Raw genomic sequence first — 19,726 nt, forward strand, 5'->3', positions numbered from 1 at the left:
ATGTTTTCACTTATATACACTGTCAGCTAGCACATTTGCTTATTTCCGATCTGAGGAAGAAGGGCAACCTTCGAAAGCTAATCAAGAAATGTATTAAGTTATGTCCAATAAAAAAGGTATCATCTTATTTTCTTTTCCATGTTTTATTTTGTTTGATTTCTATTGATAACCTTTGTTTTACAGGAAATTTTGTTCAGTCTGACAAAGGAATCCCCTAGCTAAGAATATGCTATGGCAGTGTTCTTTCATTGCAAAGCCTGGGGGCAAGTAGCGGTCCTCGTTGACCCTAAGTGTGGTTCCCTGACTCCCCAGTACACAACCTCCCCCATCTCTTCCTCAGACTTGCTGCTGGCATACTTCCATAGCCATTGTTCTGTTAAATATCTATACCATGTTTCTCTTTGAGTGTTTGAGCTATGTGCTGCCCAAAATCTCACTCTATTCTCACAACACAGAAGGGGTCTTTTACAAAGCAGTGGTAAGCCCAACGCGGGCTTATCGCACGCTAAAGCGAAACTACCGCTGGCCCAACACGCTCTGGGAAATTTTTTCCCTAGCGTGGCTCTAACCTGGTGGTAATTCGGCATTGCCACACGCTGTCCGGTTACCACCAGGTTACCGCGGGAGCCCTTACCGCCACCTTAATGGGTGGCGGTACGTGGTTCCTGCCGCATGGCTTAATAAAAGGATCCCTGAGAGAGCACTATGCTTCCAAACTTACTGCAAGCAATGTGGTGATGGAAGAAAACGGAATAGCTGTTCAAAAGGTGGCACCCCAAAAAGTCTCCACAGAAAGTATAGGGGTAAATTAAAAACTGGAGTGGAGGGAGAGACAGCTTGAAGGGGGTGGGGGATAGAGACAGGATGTGGAGGATGAGAGGGTGACTGCTGCTTTGTTCAGTCACTGAACTTTTTTTTTTGACAAACTGGTCCCCACTTGAAACACAGCTAAGTGGTTCTCAGTCCTCTGGAACTAGTTAGTGCTGGGAAAAAAAAAGCCATCATGGGCATTAATACGAAAAGAAAAATCTCAGTATAGCATAATTCATTATACGAAAGCATTTGATAGTATGCTGTATCCATGGATACTAAAGTGACTTGAAATGTATAAAATAAAGTCTGGATTGATGGAGTATATCACGAACATGTGACAAACCACATTACCATCTGCAATAGGAAAATGGGACAGTTTGTGATTCAGTTAGGAATACATCATGGAGATTCCCTGTTCCCACTCTTGTTTTGTTTGGCTTTTAATCCATTGAGTTCTCTTGTTAACCCCTTGGGCTATGGATTTAGTCTTAATCCTAAAGATGGTAACAATCTAGAGGTAACATCACCCTTACTGTTTGTAGATCGACTTAAAACCTCTATAGTTCTACTGATCCCCAGCTAGTAGAACAAACCTGTGTAGTGAAAAGCTTCTCAGATGACATCAGAATGACTTTTGCCCTGGATAAATATGATAAGCAGCTTTTCATAGAAGAAAATTGATTAGAACAAAAAAAAACATCTCTGACTGATGAGTGTGACCCAGTAGCATAACCATGGATGGACCTAGGTGGGCTGGGGTCAGGGCCGGTCTTAGCAAGTGCGGGGCCCTATGCAGACCAATTTGGTGGGGCCCCATCCTAGCCCCGCCCCCACCCTAGCTCCACCCCATTGATAAGATTATTCCATTTTTAGAACATTTTTTTATTTACGAAATTTCAAATAAAGGCAAATGAAGCTAAACTTGTACAAAAAAAACCGATTGAAATAATAAGCACAATGCTATCATGAAACCTCCCCTCCCCAGAAATTATTCAGTTCAAGTCCACTACAATTAGTAGCGGGCCCAAGCCGGGGGTGGATGCCGCGCCGGTGGTGGCGGGAGCGGAGTGGCTGAGCCGCAGGAATGGGGATCATCTCAGGCGACTAAGGCGAGCAGCGGCGGAGGTCGGAGCGGAGGCATGAGCGAGGCAGAGTTGAGGCGCTGCGCGGGGCCCCCTTAGGTGCGGGGCCCTATGCGGTCGCCTTTGCCTAAGACCGGCCCTGGATGGGGTCCACCCTACAGTGGTAAACACAGCAGTAGTTGGTGGGGATCCCACATCCCACCAGCTGGAGATCTCCTAGTGTTGGTGCCACCTCAGCAGTCTGCATTATCTCCCTCAAACCACCTATGCCAGCAGCTGTATTATCCTTGGTTTTCAGCCCATGCTCATAAACTAAGCATGTGTTGGTGATGGTGGCTCAGGGAACTGGCATTGCCTGCCGAAATGGAGAGCAGCCTTTTTTCCCCCACCTTTGTGGGGCGGTCTTCAGCTAGCAGGCTTAGGTTCCCTGCCAGTTCAGGTATTTTTAAAAAAGTTCTTATGTTATGTTCTTAAATTGAATAGGGGAGAGGGGTGGATTGTGTATGTGTGTGTGTGGGGGGGGGGGGGGGCTGGAGGGAGAGAACACTTGGTTCCCACCCACTTCTTTTCTGGGCCCACCCAAAATCTGTTATCTGGCTATGTCCCTGTGTGACATAAAGGAACTTGAACAGGATGGTGTATAAAATACCTAAGAATAGAGAAAGGAGCCACAATATAGTACGAATCACCGAGAGAAAAGATCAGCAAAGAATATTCGAGATTAAAATTGATATGGAAAAGTTCATTAACATCACAGAATAAGGTACAAGCCATTAGTCAGCTGGCACATCATCTTCATTAATATGGACACTGTGATGGGAGCATGGTCCTTCACTCCTGCCATTGTACAGCTCCCCTGCTTTCTGTGCCATGGATTGCACAGCAGGTTTGAAATGTGAGACACTACACTTCCTGTTTCATGCAAAAATCCAGGAAACACCTTGTCTCTTGTTTCAGACTTGCTCTGCAGTGGCAGGACTGAAGAAATGTGCTCCCACTGCAGTGAAGGGCAAATCAGTGAGGCAAGCTTTTGGCACCTTTAAACTTCTGTGCCCTGAGCCAGTGCCCGACTGACCGTCCCCTAGAGTTAGGGTTACCATATTTTGTCTCCCAAAAAGGAGGACACATGCCCCGCCCCTCCACACCCACCACGCCCCCTTTCACACCCCACCATGCCCTCGCTCCGCCTCCACCACATTTTCCCCTCCCCCCTGTCACTCCCCTCCTCATACCTTACTACTGCCCTGGTGGTCACTGGAATAGACCTGTCCTGGGTTCTCAAACCTGTCCTGGGTTTTCAAGACATCCTTAACATGCAGGAGATAGATTTGGATGCACTGAATCAATTGAGTGCAGACTATTTACACATCTTTATCAGATACTTGAAAACCTGACTGGCAAGGTATCCCCAAGACTAGGGTTACCATATGTCCGGATTTACCCGGACATGTCCTCTTTTTGAGGACATGTCCGGGCAACCAGGCGGGTTTTGCCAATCTGCTCGTTTGTCCGGATTTCTGGACAAATGGGCAGGCTGGTGGGCGGACGGCCCGCCCGCCCGCCAAACTGCTCATTTGTCCAGAAATCTGGACAAACAGGCAGATTGCTAGCCTCCCCTCCCCTTACTTACTAATGCCCTGGTGGTCTAGTGACCGCCCACCAGCCTGCCCATTTGTCCAGAAATCCGGACAAACGAGCAGATTGGCAAAACCCACCTGGTTGCCTGGACATGTCCTCAAAAAGAGGACATGTCCGGGTAAATCCGGACATATGGTAACCCTACCTAGAGTTGACCCTGGCAACAAAGGGCGTTCACTATGGCTCTGAAGATAGGATTTTCCTGCTAGGACGTGTGTGAAAAGGAAGAGAGGAGTTTCAATTAAAGCCATGTATTTCATGTGCTCTGCAATTTTCTGTTGACAGCTTCATGTATGACTGTCTTTAATCTCTTTCTTTCTTCTTTTTCCTCCCATCCTCCAACCCTCACCAGTCACAGCTGCTACACTTTCAGTACTTCTTATCGTGCTTTTCTGTTGGTTCTAGGAAACATAGAGACAGCATCTCATTGAAGGTCCACCACACTATCTCTCTGAGGAAAAGCAACATGATACATCATATATAAGACACAGAAAAGCCAAGGTTGCAAAGCAGCATTGGGCAGCAAGCCCAGAGATATGGGCACTAGTGCAAGGCAGTGCAAGGTTACTAAAGTTTGGGCAGTTGATTTTTTTTCCTTTTGTTTATGTTGGCATCACATCATATGCATACTTGCTGTTCTTTCCTCCCTGTCCCCCTTCCCCAATTTTAGATATTGCCGGCATCAAGTGAACAACTTTGAATATTCAAAAGGAGTAATAAAGCTCAGGCAAAGGGAAATGAAGCAGTGGTTAAGACAGCATAGCTGGGTATAAAACAGGTTTAGACAAATTCCTAGAACAGTGGTTCTCAATTATTTTTCAGTCGGGTCATACTGAGGGATGTTGTTTGCATATGTGACACACGGCATACACTTTGGTCTGACACAGTTTATCAGTTCTTATGACTTAAATGTAAACGTGTTCTGCAACCACACAAACCCTACCTCCTCCCAACAACAGGTGCAGATCAGAACTAGGACATTTCTCCATGGAATTCACTATACAAAAAAAAAATAAATCTGATTTTCGTTATATGAGCAGTGGCAACATAAATCTTTCCATTGGAGGGCACACTATCAAATAATAAAAAAAACCTACCCGATTAGCATAGAAGTAGTATGGGAGCTCTTACCACCTCCTAGATAGGTGATGATAAGGGCTCCTGTGGTAATCGGGAAATTAGCACATGGCTATTTTAGAAAAATATGCCAAGGCAGCCATTTTACTTTCATGCTAAAAGTGGCCGCAGCACACAGAAGCCCCATGCACCGACACCAGCGCAGGCCACTTTTTTAGTGTGGCTTGGTGAAAGGACTCCTTAGTGTGCTAACATTACCGTCATGCTAACTGCTTAGCACACCTATAACATGGGTGCCCTTAGCATCTCCTAAATAAGTACGCCCATGTTAATTTTTTTTTTAATGGCCACATGGTAATGCTAACATTAGTGCCCGGCCATGAAAAGATTTTAATTGTTTTACAGTCGTGCTAGAAATGGGCTTAGCACATGGGAAAGTCCTATGTTAGGACGCACTGAGCCCATTTACTAGCTCAGCTTAGTAAAAAAAAAAAAAAAGTCCCATAGTTTATAAAATTGCAAACTGCCTGCCAATTGCATTTTAAGAGATTACTTTGGCATCTATGACTAGAAGAACAAGGAGATAACAGATGTTACATTTTCAGAGCCATATGCTCTGGAAGTTAACAGCAGCATATCATCAAGTCACCTAACCTAAGTTGACAAGCTGTTACTATGTTATACATTCTAGTAACTGTTGGCACTGTTAAACGTTCATCGGCCAATGTGTATGCTTTCCCAGGTTCAGGCTGTACTACAGCTGTTCACAACCAGATACTGTTTTGTGTCTCCAGAAATTTTCTGTTTTATAGATAGCATCCTTTACCTTCTAACCAAGCTGGAAGCAGTAGGAATACATCTCGGCTGTGTTAGACTCAGATTTTCCATTCAGGAGGTCAGCGACAAAGAACCAGTGATGCAAGAGTACAAGAGGCCAGATTATGCCTGTCTGCTGGCAGTGAATATTAGTGGAAAAAGAAAACTCTTTAAACTTAGCACACAATCTTGTTCTAATTATTCTTTTTGGGTGGGAGAGTGAAAATCAAAAAGGTATTAGAAAAAAATGTGTATTTTTTCCCCATATGATTACTGCGTTTCCTGTATTTATTTATTCAAAAAACGTATAATCCACTTTATCTAAAATTCTAGGCTATTGTTAGCTGTTTCTCATCATCAACAATCAACAGGATATTGCAAGCGTTGGAAAATAATATGTATAAATTATATTTTTGTTAACAGTAAACATCTGCAAAAGCAAGCGATGCAACCACCCCCCCCCCCCAAAAAAAAACAAAAGCATAACTTATGGTCAAATTTCGTTCTCCTCACCGTAGAAACAGTGACCCAGGCGTTAAGTAGATTCTACAACTCCCACTGCAAACTGCATACCTGTCCCAGCTACCTAATAAAAAACGCTCCTGACCGCTTCATAGATGACCTCACATCCCACCTAAACTATATGCTCCAGCAAGGCCTCTTCCCCAAGGAAAATAGCAACATCCTACTCACCCTGATTCCAAAAGACACTAAGTAAAAAAACAAACAAAATTACTAACTACCATCCAGTAGCATCTATCCCACTGGTGGACAAACTGATGGAAAACATGGCTACCAAACAACTTACTGACTATATAAACAAATTCTCAATTTTACATGAATCACAATCAGTATTTCGCCCCCTCCATAGCACTGAAACTGTACTAATCACTCTCCTAGCCAAATTCAAGCAAGAAATAGCAACAGGTAAAAACATACTTCTCCTCCAAATATACTTAGTTGGATCAAGGGTTTCCTAACCACTACAACATATCAAGTGAAATCAAAATTAAACATATCACCACCGTGGAAAGCAAACTGCAGAGTACCCCAAGGGTCACCACTATCACCGATCCTCTTCAACCTAATGATGACCCCACTAGCCAAGTCCTTATCCAACCAAGGCCTAAACCGTTTCATCTATGCAGACGATGTCACAATCTACGTACCCTATAAACATGATCTGACAGATATCACCAATGAAATCAACCTTAGCTTGAACATCATGGACTCATGGGCAAATGCATTTCAACTAAAACTCAATACAGAAAAAACACACTTTCTCATCCTCTCATCCCAATACAATGCGGATAACCCCAAAAATATAAACACACCAAATTATACCCTCCCTATCTCAAACAACCTGAAAATCCTTGGCGTTACACTCGACTGTAACCTTACACTGGAGAGCCAAATGAAATCCACAACAAAGAAAATGTTCCATGCAATGTGGAAACTCAAATGGGTGAAACCATTTTTCCCGAGGGAAACATTTCACAACCTGATACAATCAATGGTACTAAGCCATGTAGACTACTGCAATGGAATCTATGCGGGATGCAAAGAACAAATCATAAAGAAACTTCAAACCGCCCAAAACACAGCAGCCAGGCTCATATACGGAAAAATGTGATTTGAAAGCGCAAAACCCCTCCGTGAAAAACTGCACTGGCTCCCAATTAAAGAATGTATTGCTTTCAAAATCTGCACCATAGTTCATAAAATCATCTACGGCAAAGCCCCGGGATACATGACAGACCTCACAGACCTACCAATCAGAAACACATCCAGATCAACATGATCCTATCTAAATCTCCACTACCCAAGCTGCAAATGACTAATATACAAATCAACCTATGCATCCAGTTTTTCGTACATAAGCACACAACTATGGGACGCCTTACCAACAGCCGTGAAAACAACGTATGACCACCTAAACTTCCAGAAATTACTAAAAACGAACCTGTTCAAAAAGGCATACCCTACCAATCCAACTTATGTGTCTTTCCACATGAACCTTATCCTACCACTACATCACTTTGTACCGGAGTTGGCAAACGCCTCTACGGTACTATGTAAGCCACATTGAGCCTGCAAATAAGTGGGAAAATGTGGGATACAAATGTAACAAATAAATAAAAATAAATAAATAAATGTGATTTGTTTCAACATTATTTTTTCTGATGATAAACTGCATTTAAAGTACTGAAGGACTTTGCTCTGCATGGTGTGTACGAAACAGAATATGTTCAAACATTAAACCCAATTGGTTTAATTATTCCCTGTAAGTGTTTTATTCAAAAACAAGATACTGTGAGATCATGATAGTACAGAGAAATAGTAATGCTCTAAAGACTACATTGCCAACTTGTATAGTTATAGTCCATCAGGGCTAAGAATTTTTTGTGCCTATTCTATATATTTGTATACATGTTTTGCATCAGGTGATACTGCCTATTGTTGAGGCTCAGTCTATTCATCTGACCATCCATTTGTATGCATAACTTACCACAGGTTAAACACCACTACCGTGAGGCTTGCTCAGGCATCCTATGGTAGTTTTGGCATCTGCGCACACTTTCCACAAGCTAAAAAATACCTTTTATTTTTTAGCGTTGGGGGTGCTTTTGGGATGGAGAGTAGGCACACACAGCGCTAATCGATTTGCACAGCTATATTGCCGAACACTAACCAATTAGCGCATGAACCCTTAACTCTTAGAAAATAGATGTACTTAAGAGCTCACATGCTAATGGCCACACACTAATGGGAAAATTAGCATGTGGCTATTATTGTTAGATTATTTTCAGACAGTGATGGAAAATAAGTCCTTTCTGTAACATGATAATATCACCCTTATTATGCACATTCCAAGCCAGGCAAACAGAGAGAGGAGGCTGATTCGTATAGACCTATACTGTTTTTTAGATTATAAGCTCTATCAAGCAGGGACTGTCTCTCTGTGTAAGGTGTTCAGCGCTGCGTGCGTCTGGTAGCGCTATACAAATGTTAATAATAATAATAATGTTGATGTGAAACTTTTGGCGAAAATTTTAGAGAATAGATTAGCAGCCCACTTACCAAATTTGATTGGAGAGGCACAAGCTGGTTTTGTGCACTCTAGGCAGTCTGTCCATAATGTTTGTAAAATCTTGATCGCTATGGCTCATTGTCATTCTCAGGTCTTACCGGCATTGGCAGTGATCTTGGACGCGGAGAAAGCCTTTCACAAGGTTAGTTGGGCCCATTTATTTGATGTTCTTTCCAGGTCAGGTATTAGTGGATGATATTATGATACAGTTTCAGCATTATATAATAATCCAAAGGCACACATTTTAGTAAATGGGGAGTGAACTTCTTTGTTCCCCATTCAGCAGGGCACCCATCAAGGCTCTTTGTTCTCTGTTTGGAGCCTTTACTTTGTAGTATTCACCGAGATCCCTTGATAATGGGGATTCTGGTTTTTGATCAAGAGTTAAAGGCATTGGCTTTTTCTGATGACCTTTTTTGTTCTTTTGACTAACCCAGAATCCTCCTTACAGTGCTTGTTATCAGTAATTGGGGATTTTGGACAGTTTTTGGGCTTCATTTTAAATCTATCCAAGTTTAAGGCTCTATCACTATTGCCCGGGGTAAGGAAGGACTGGAGAGACTCCTTTTTTTTTTTTTGACGTGGGAAGATCAGAGACTGAGGTATCTTGGGATCTGTTTACATATGGAGTTGTCTGCCCTGTACCAACAAATATTCAGCTGTTGTTGGAAGACACTTCTCGTAAGCTACAGATGTGGAAGGCATACCCTTTGTCATTATGGGGTTGTATACATCTTTTTAACATGATTTTAGTGCCCCAGTGGCTATATGTTTTTCAGCTATTACCTCTATATTTGCGACATAGTGCTAAACGATTGCGCCATAGGTTGCTACAGAGCTTTCTGTGGAAAGGAAAATGACCACGTCTTGCACTGGAGGTGATCCAAAAGCCTACAGCCCATGGGGGTATGGGATTGCTTAACATATGCTATTTGACTGTGATGAGTGGAATGCAGCATATTAATGATTGGTACCGTGGTACTGCTCAGTTCTCAGTCACCAATTTGGAGACTGCTTTGGTCCCTAAAGTTCACTTCAGCCACCTTCTGCATGCCAAAGATCTGTTACCCCCTGGAGTTTTTAAGCGCAACCCTATTTTGGTAGCCGGGCGCAAGGTTTTGTGATGGGTTTTTAAGTGGTCAGGTTTTTCAGCATCAGTGATGCCTTACATGTCTATCTGTAATAACCCTGCTTTTCCTCCTGCTCAGGGTCATGGGGTGTTCATGCTGTGGGTGGCCCATGGCATTCACTATCTACTGCAAGTGCTATCAGAAGAAGACGGAGTGCAAAGTTTTCAGGATTTGCAAAAGGAATATGCCTTGCCTTCCTCACATTATTTTGCCTACATGCAACTTCACCATTATATCTCTATATTAATGGGGACAGTCTTGACCAAGGATGTTCAAGAAACTTTAACAGAGACCTTAACCTTGGACTTGCAACAGACAATGTCCCTCACCTTTCATCATAGACACCTGAAGGACACCATGCTGGATTTGGATTATATATGTGTAGCAGCGCAGTGGTCCTGAGATTTATCCTGTAATATTTCTCCTCAGCTACTTCAGGATTCTCTGTCATGGCTGCATCACACCTAGAGAATGTTCAACATAAAGAAACTTTGTACAAATTTGTGCTACACTTGTTTATTTCTCCTCATAGAACCCATCGGGAGGGGCTTCAGGCCAGTGGGAATTGTCCTAAGTGCACTTTTGAAGACGCTACTTTGGAACACATGTTTTGGCTCTGTCTCAGGGTACAACTCTTTTGGAAACTTCTGCAGGGGATATTGGCTCAGTTGTGGTCCTGTACAGTACATTTAACTCCCCAGATGTTATTTGGACACTATCTGGCTCATTTTCGAAAGAAAAGGGCGCCCAAAAAGCAACACAAAGGCACATGGGCGTCCCCGTGAAAGAAGGTCACCCAAATCCAATAATCAAAACCGGGCCATAAAGGTGTCCTCAGCGCAAGGATGCCCATCAATGGTCGTTCCCACAGGGGGCATGTTATGGGCGACGTTACGTGATGTGCGCCCCCAGTGTATAACGGCTTGCGAAATGGTTTCGCATGGGTCGGAACATGGACGTTCTTAATTCGACTTGTACACTTTACACTGGGAACCACACGCAGATAAGTGACACAGTTTGGTTTGGATTTATATTGAATGGTTGCAATAAGACTGTGGCAGTTTAAAGTTGAATGTTGCCAGCTAATTGATCGTTTCCTGCAACTCTTTGAAGCTCCACTAATAATGCTACAGCCTTCACACGGAGTGTGTTGCTGTAAGACATGCTGTTGACATACGAGTGCACCTCACCACGATAATTTGGGAAAAAACCCCCCAAAAAAGTGGTGAATCAAATACATGAGTTGAGCACCAGTCAGATTTTTCGTTAGTTTGTTTGTTGCACTACGGGAGGCTGGGGGCAGTCAATGATTATAAATTGTCACACAGAATAGGCTGACCATTTAAAGGACAGCAATAGCCTAAGTGACTGTATGAGACGTCCCCTTATACAAGATAGCAGCTTGGAGTATTATTTGTTCCACCAATTGCTGGTTGTGTATTCCCAGGAAAAGCAGCATAAAATCTGTTTTAATGTTCTGGGATTTTGCCAGGTACTTGTGACTTGGATTAGCCACTGTTGGAGACAGGATACTAGGCTTGATGGACCTTTGGTCTGTCCCAGTATGGCAACGCTTATGTTCTTATGTTCTAACATACACCAATTGGGAAACTGAAAAAGTTGAATTACTACAGATCCTTACTCAGACACTTGGCCTTGCAGTCACACATACAGAACAGAGATAGCCCCTCTTCAAATATAGGCAAAAATTAACCTGAAATCCCAAGCAGACAGACTCTGCATGCAACACAATACCAGAAAAAAAAAAGAAAGAAACTCATTTCCTCCTGTACAGTACAAAATAAAGATAGCAGAAGTAAAGTCTCAAATTGGACATATTCCAAACAGTAAAATGAAAATTAAATTATTTTTCTACCTTTGTTTTTCTGATCATGCCAGTCCCAATCTCTGATTCTATTTCTCTCTATCTGTGCTCTTAACTCAGTTTCCAGGGCCTCCTGCCCATTTGATACTGTTTTACTCTCCTCCTTTCTTCTTCATTTCCTGCCCTTTGCCAATCTTTATTGGCACTGATCTTTCACATTCAGCTTTCTTCCATTTTTCTGCCCCTTTCTCCATTCTAGTTTTCCATCTGTTCCCTTTAGCCCATCCATGTGGACCATATCCTCCTCTCTTCCCTTCTCCTCTCATCCATCCATGTGCGGCCTATCCATCCTCTGTCTTTCCTTCTGTTTCCCTCTATCCATGTGCATCTCCATCCATCAGTACTGATTAAAAGCCAGATCCTTCTACAATATGGTCTGTGGAGGATCCAGCAGCTTTTACTTATGTCCTGTCCTAGATCCTCTGCTGGCTTGGACAAGGGGCTCCAACTTGCCCTTTTCTGTCCCAGATCCATCCTCTGCCTCGGCTGGCTTTTGTGCTGCTCTGGATTCTCTGCTACCTTGGTCTGTCACAAATCCAGTGATTGCTGTGGCTGCTTTTCCACCCTGCCCTGTTCTGCTTCAGGAGGACTTTCCCTGCCCAAGAGCTTCAGGATTTTTTTTTTTACTAGATCCAGGGGGTCTCCTCTGGATCCAACTTTTCAGCAATAAAGTCAGATTCAGAGGAGATCCCCCCCCCCCCCCCCCCCCCCGCTGCCTATGATCCAACTTTAATACTTAGAAAAAAATCACAGAGATAAAGACATGGTACTGTATGGAACCCTGTGCCAATTTATGCTTCCAGGAGGTAGGCCGGAAGACACATTCAGATGTAGAAGGAATGTGAATAGGCAAGAACACTTCCTCCCTTACCTGGAAAAACAGGGTTTTGGGACACTGAGCCACTGGAGCAAGTTAGGTATAACAGGCTGCTCAAAATATCAGTTTCATACAAAAATTAACCAGAGAGGCGGGTGCATAATTCACAACATTAACTTTATTGAAAGGTACTGGGGTTTAACTTAAAGACCCCCCCAAAACAAAACAGAATAACAAGTCAATAAGGAAAAAAAGGTGCTAATATCATCTAAAATAAATAGTGCATTCCTTTAAATAGAAAATGCTACTCCCAAGTCTTGGGATTTCATTCAGGGGTATTTTTACAAAGGCTCACTAGCGGTTTTAGTGCACACTAATGATTAGCGTGCGCTATACGCTAGAGACACCCATAGAAATATATGGGCTCCTCGAACATTTAGCACGTGCTTATTTTTAGCATGCACTAAAAACGCTAGCACACCTTTGTAAAAGGAACCCTCAGCTAGCTGTCAGATTTTTAGACCTTAGAATCAACTACACACTATAATGATGTGAGAACTGAAAAGGTACTTACTACTATTCAAATATAAAGTTCTCAAACAAGCAAATATCTTTACACACTGACTTAATATATAAATTGATAGGTAAAGAAAAAGCCTCACAGAGCTTCAGGGATATCTCTCTTTAATGTGATACAAAATATACAGTGACTCTAGGAAGCGAAGCTTCAAATAAAGTGCTTAGAAGTGGAGAAAAACCCTCAGAAACCTGGGACAAACTGTCGCAGGTTTAGAGCGTGGTTACTGATAGCAGAAGTAACACACGCCCAGATTCTATCATTGGGTATAAAAACTCCACTGCTTGCTTATCAGAATTTTTTCAAGATTTTTTCAAACATTTGTTCTATCTAGAGATATGATTCTTAATTGCTGAACTATTAAACTTCCAGCATTACTTCACTTAATAGTGAAAATAAAGCACTCTTATCTTTGTGTTCGACGGGGGCCACCTCCGTTTCACCCCAACATCAAGGCTTCATCAAGAACAGAGCGCTAGATCATGATGCTGAAAATAGCTAACCGGAGCACCATACACTTCAAAATGGCGCCATTGGAGGATCCAAGATCAGGAAAACAATCTCAAAGAAAATAAGAAAAACACAAAATGGTTAATCTTACAAATTCATATTTTCTGAGGGAGGAAGGTTAATCGATAATTGCAGCCGGTACAGTGGTAACTAAAGGAAGTTGCTGCAGAGGGTTCTTCATCTGTTCTTTTAACTCCACAAACTCTTGTAATTTCTTGGGTTCAACAAATAAGTAATAAGGAAATAAAACACTTACAAGGGAATCACTCTAGGAAGGTCCCACCTAGGGCAATGATTCTTGGCTTAAAAGCCAAGAGTTCACACCTCCTAGTCTGCGATTCCCTTGATATATCAGGAAATATATTTATCTTTGAACCCAAAAAACTATCAGCCATGTATCGGAAATACAATTTCAAAACATTGTTCCTATCTAAATCAAAGACAAAAGTCACTAGTAATATAACTCTCTATATAGGGTATTTTAGGAAGATTTATCATTCTCAAGTTATTTTTCCTTAATTGGTTCTCCAGAAGTTCCACTTTTTTACAAGAAACATGACTGTCCTTCATTACCAGATTAACTGATTTTCGTAGAGAAACCATTTCCGTAATCAAAGTCTCTATTTTTATATCTTGGACTTCCACTTTGTTAGATAAGTATTGATATAATCACATATTTATTCCTGAAAATTTTTTGACATCTGAAGAAAAGAATTATTCACACTCTGTAGCACTTCCCATAGTGCGTCCATTATGACATTTTTTGGCTTCACCAGGTCCAATTTCTCCACAGAAATCACTCCAGATATCTTCGGGGGGAAGAGCTCACTCTCCAATCCCCCAGTTGGTTTATTATCCGGAGTCAATGCTGCGCCAGGACCTCCTCGGATCGCATGAGAATCCTAACCCACTTCGGGTGTTTCCACTGTCGACCTCCCTAGCGAAGCGTTACTGTTTCTGGGTCTTGGAGAGGTCATGCCAACAGAGGGACTCAAAGTCACTCCCTCTCCACTGAGATTCGGCAATAAAGCCTTGCTGTTCCCCGAAGCAGGAACCGATATCCTCGACGTTATGACCCCGAATCTCTCCAAAGTAGACTGAGAAGTGGTGGGAACCCCAGCCGTGTTCGAGGAGGACATCACCACGGCTTTGCCTTTTTTCTTCCCCATTCTCTGGGGAGCGCCTACTTCTTCAGGTATTCTGGTGTAAAACGGGAACTCAACTAACGTACGTCCTCCCTCGACGCCATCTTGGATCCTCCAGTTTGGGACACTCTTTGTCTGGTTTCTCCTCAGAGGCCTGTCTGATATGGGTAACCCTTCAGCATAGCCCTCTAAGTCACTGAAATACGGAAGCCCCTCCACCACTTACAAGGTGGTGTCCCTTTGGAGGGGACCTCTGAGGATCTCTAAGGGTGTGATAGGAAGAGTAGATGGCATGAATGGGCAGACTAGATAGACCATATGGTCTTTGCTTATATTTTTCTCTGTTTCTGTGCTAGCTGGGGAAGTTCTTTGTTACTGTTCATCTCTGTTGATGGAGGCTATCTGTAAAAAGGTATGATTTCACTTAGGGTATAAACAGGAAGCTGAGAGGATGGGAATGGGGAAGAGGAGAGGAGAGAGTATGGCTGATAAAGGTACAGAGGAGAAGGTCTAATTAGGGGGTGGGGATAAGTGGATGGGCTGCATACTAATGCCAGAATATCTTTAACCTAGAATGGGAATATTTATGGTGTTATAATTGCTTGTCTTGAAATGTGAAGAAAAACTGAGTGCCAAAAACAGAGAAAAAGAAAAACAAAAGGACAGACAAGAAATTGAACAATAATTATTTAAATTGTCCTTAGGAAAAGACTTCCTTCAGGGCAGGGGTGGGTAACCACGGTTCTTGAGGGCCACAACCTAGTCCAGTTTTCAAGATTTCCACAATGAATCTGCATGAGATTGATTTGCATGTACTGCTTCTATTGTATGCAAATGATCTCATGACTATTCATTGTGGAAATGTTGAAAACCTGACTGGGTTATTTTCTTCAAGAACCATGGTTGCCCACCCCTGCTTTAGAATAATGTCTTCTTCAAATGGGTTAATTTTATACATACCAGGAGAGAGACAGGGTATATTGAAATTGATCTGTCTCTCAGATTTATTGCTAATGCAGGGTTTAACACTTGCATAATGACAATTTCTTTCTGGAGGTCATAAGGTATAATATATACAGGTAAGATATCAAAATGTACTTGGAAATTACTTTTAATCAGGCAGCTGGCCCTTAGCACAACTGGAACAGTTTCTTGGTCTTTGATTGCATTTGTTGGAACTTGGAGGTGTTTCCTTTCTCTACATGTAGTACAGAATAGTTACTTGGTACTGACACTTCTAGAAGAAATGTTTTTCTTGTACATTTCTCCTTTACCACAATGTCCTTTTTTTCAGTAAGTTTTTTATTTGTGGGAATGGGAATGTTCCAGATGATTACAACTTCTTCATTCTGTACAATTTTGTTAGGGTCATGATTCTGTCAGCAATTTTATAATATTTACATAGCTTCCAGTGGATGAGACGTACAACAAACTGTATACAGAAAGGCACAATAAAGTAGCACATCGGCACACTACACCCAACAATGAAATGTGTGACACTTATAATTCAGTACACCAAAATCTGTTTCTGTTTTACTACTACTATTACTATTTAGCATTTCTATAGCGCTACAAGGCGTACGCAGCGCTGCACAAACATAGAAGAAAGACAGTCCCTGCTCAAAGAGCTTACAATCTAATAGACAACCACTTTGTCTGTGCTAGATGTGAACCATCTTGTCCGTAGGCCATGATCCAGCGCTATAACTTTGTCAATTTCTCATCTATAGGTTTTCGATTTCCTTGTAGTTATTTGTATGTGTGTTTTAGCCCTGTATTTTTCCTTGTTTGCTGGTCCAAGAAGTTCAACGGTTTTTCCTCTAAATGTCTCTCCTAAGCTGTCCAACTCCACAGGTCTCGTTTCAGCAAAATGAGGAGTCAGTAGTGTATGCAGCTTTAGAACGGAGCTGATTTGATGCTAAAATTTGGCAGCCTCGCCTGAGTCCCTGAAGCAGTTTGCTGAAATGAGACCCATGGAGTTGGGTGGCTTAGGGGAGACATTTAGAGCATTCACGAATATCGCAGCAGTATTTGTGACAGTACTAACAGCAGTTTGCAGCGAAGTATTCTGCTTTTGACTGTGGCTAAATGAGAATATAATTTTCAATATGATATTTTTCAGTACTGATTGAAGATTTCTGGGGCATGTTTATTGGTGTTAAGTTAATGAGTACCATGCCCTAGACACTGTTTCCATTATGTGCACCATGAGGGAGCCCTATGAATGAAGAAATTGTATCACCAGGGCTGTAGTGTTGATCCCAGTCTCTTGTTTCTACTTTCCTCATTGTTGTCTTAACTCTTGTGCCAAGATTTCCTGTTCATTTGTCATTTTCCTCGCCTTTTCCTTTCAGCTTTCTTTCATTTATTTTTCTGCCTCTGTCCAAATTAAATTCTTTCATAGTATACAGCCTTCAATCCCCCCCCACCCTTTTTTTTTCACTGTGTCTACCTACAACTTGTCATTTCTTTCCCTCACTCTGGCTCTCCTATTTCATTTCCTCTTATTTCCCAGTCTCTCACTAACTCTGCCCTCTTTCTTCTCCCCCCATCCAGCATTTGCCCCCTCTTTTTTCCCCATCCAGCTTCTGCCTCTTTGTCTCCCCTTCCTTCCAGCATGTTTTCTCTTTTCCTCTCCCTTCTATCCAGCATGTGTCCTCTTTTTCTCTCCTTTTCCATCCTGCATGTAAACTCTTTTTCTCCTCTTTCTATCCTGCATGTACCCTCTTTTTCTCCTCCTCCAATATCTGCTCTCTCTCTCCTTACTTCCTGCCAGCATCTTCCCTTTTTCTCAGCTTTCCCCTCCATCCAGTGTCTTTCCCTCCCCCTTCGCCATCCAGTGTTTGCCCCTCTATCCCCCTTTCTATCCAGCATCTGCCCCCTCTCTCTCCCCCTTTCTATCCAGCATCTGCTCTCTCTCTCCCTTTCCATTCAGCACTTACCCCTTTCTCTCCCCTTTCCATCCAGCATCTGCCCCTCTCCCTTTTCCATCCAGCATCTGCCCCATTCTCTCTCTCCCCCTCCATCCAGCATCTACCCCCTCTTCCCCTGTTTATCCAGCATCTGCACCCTTTTTATCTCCCCCTTTCCACCCAGCATCTGCCCTCTTTCTCTCCCCCTTTCTATCTAGCTTCTGCCCCCTCTCTCTCCCCCCTTCCCATCCAGCATCTGCCCCCTCTCTCTCTGTCCCATCTGCCCTCCCCTTTTCCATCCAGCTTCTGCCCCCTGTCTCTCTCTCCCCCCTCCATCCAGTATCTGACCCTTCTCTTTCCCAACTTCCTTCCAGAGCCTGGTGCCTCTCTCTCCATTTCCACCCAGAGTCTGACCTCTTCCCCCTCCTCCATCCAGAATTTGAACCTGTCTCCCTCCTTTCTTCCATCTAGAATCTGGCCCCTCTCTCTCCCTAGTTCCAGTCAGTGTTTGCCTTCTCTCTCTCCCCATGTCATCTAGCATCTGCCCCCTTTTCCTTCTTCCATTTGGCATCTGTCCCTTCTCTCCCCTCATCCATCTGATATCTTTCCCCTCTCTCCCCCTCATCCGTCTGGCATCTGTTCCTCTTTCCCCTCATCCATCTGCCATCTGTCCTCTCTCCCCCTCATTCATCTGGCATCTGTCTCTTCTCTCACCTCCTCCATCTGGTGTCTGTCCCCTGTCTTCCCCTCATTCATCTGGCTTGTCTCCTCTCCCCCACCTCCTTATCCAGCATCTGTCCCCTCTCCCCCTACATCCAGTGCCTGCCTCCTATCTCCACCCCCAACATCCAGCATTTAGCTCATCCCTCCCTCTCCCACCCAACTCCTCCACCGCTGCTGCTGCTGTTTATTCAGACCATTACAACAGCAGTGGTGGCAAAATAAAAGTAAGAAATCATGGGGCCACTCTGTTCCTACTCACGGCTGCTCACATTTCCTGTTATGGGGCAGAGTTGGCAGCTGTGTGCAGGAACAGTGTGGCAATCTCTTTTTGTTTGTTTTTGCTGCCATTGCTGAATCAGCAGTGGAGGCAGCAGCAACAGCGGGGTGTCGGGTGGGAGTAGGGAGGGTCTGGTTCACGTTTTGCCTCCTAATTTTTGGAGGTGCCATGGTACCCGTGGCTCCCCCCGTTCTGATGTTTATGGTTTGTAGCATTCAGAGTCCTCCTGGAAGGGTAAACATCAGGCAGAGGACAGAGTTTAGATGACAAAACAATACATATTAGAACCAAAGAGAGGCTGGAGAAGGGAAGGACACCTTACTGTTCCCTGTGAGAGAGGAAGAAGTAAGGCAGATACAGGCCGATGCTCAGATCTCCTGCAGTAAGCCAACAGAGCAGAAGCCATACTGCTGGAAAAGCGCAGAAACCTAGCTTGCCAATGCTCAAGGGAAATGGTATTCAAATTATATATATATTTATTTATTTGTTACATTTGTATCCCACCTTTTCCCACTTATTAGTAGGCTCAGAGTGGCTTACATAGTTCTGGAGAGGTGGTTACATACTCCGGTGTGAACAAATACAGTATAGGGGTACTCTTACAGTGACAAGTACAGTAAAGAAGTATCGGTAAACAGGTTTATTTATTTATTTGTTACATTTGTACCCCACATTTTCCCACCTCTTTGTAGGTTCAATGTGGCTTACATAGTGCCGGAGAGCAGTTGCAGACTCCGGTGTATACAAATACAAGGTGAAGTTGTGATAGGGTAAGGTTCACGTGGTAGGACCACATAGAGGAATCATTTGACAGGAGAGTTCGGTGATGGCCATTACGAACTTTTGCGTTGTTGTGTCGCAGAGATTAGGCATTTACGTTGGATCTGTAGGATATGCCTTTTTAAACAGGTGGGTCTTGAGTGTCTTTCTGAAGTGTAGATGGCGGTATATGGTATTCAAGTCTTTTGGTAGTGCGTTCCATAGTTGTGTGCTGATGTAGGAAAAATTGGATGCGTAAGTTGATTTGTATTTGAGTACTTTGCAGCTTGGGTAGTGTAGATTTAGGTACGTTCGTGTTGATATGGATGAGTTTCTGGCTGGTAGGTCGATTAGGTCTGTCATGTAATCCGGTGCTTCACCGTATATGATTTTATGAATCATAGTACAGATTCTGAAGGCAGTGCATTCTTTGATTGGGAGCCAGTGTAGTTTTTCGCGAAGGGGTTTTGCGCT

This window comes from Microcaecilia unicolor, chromosome 1 (assembly GCF_901765095.1).
Source record: "Microcaecilia unicolor chromosome 1, aMicUni1.1, whole genome shotgun sequence".
NCBI lineage: Eukaryota > Metazoa > Chordata > Amphibia > Gymnophiona > Siphonopidae > Microcaecilia > Microcaecilia unicolor.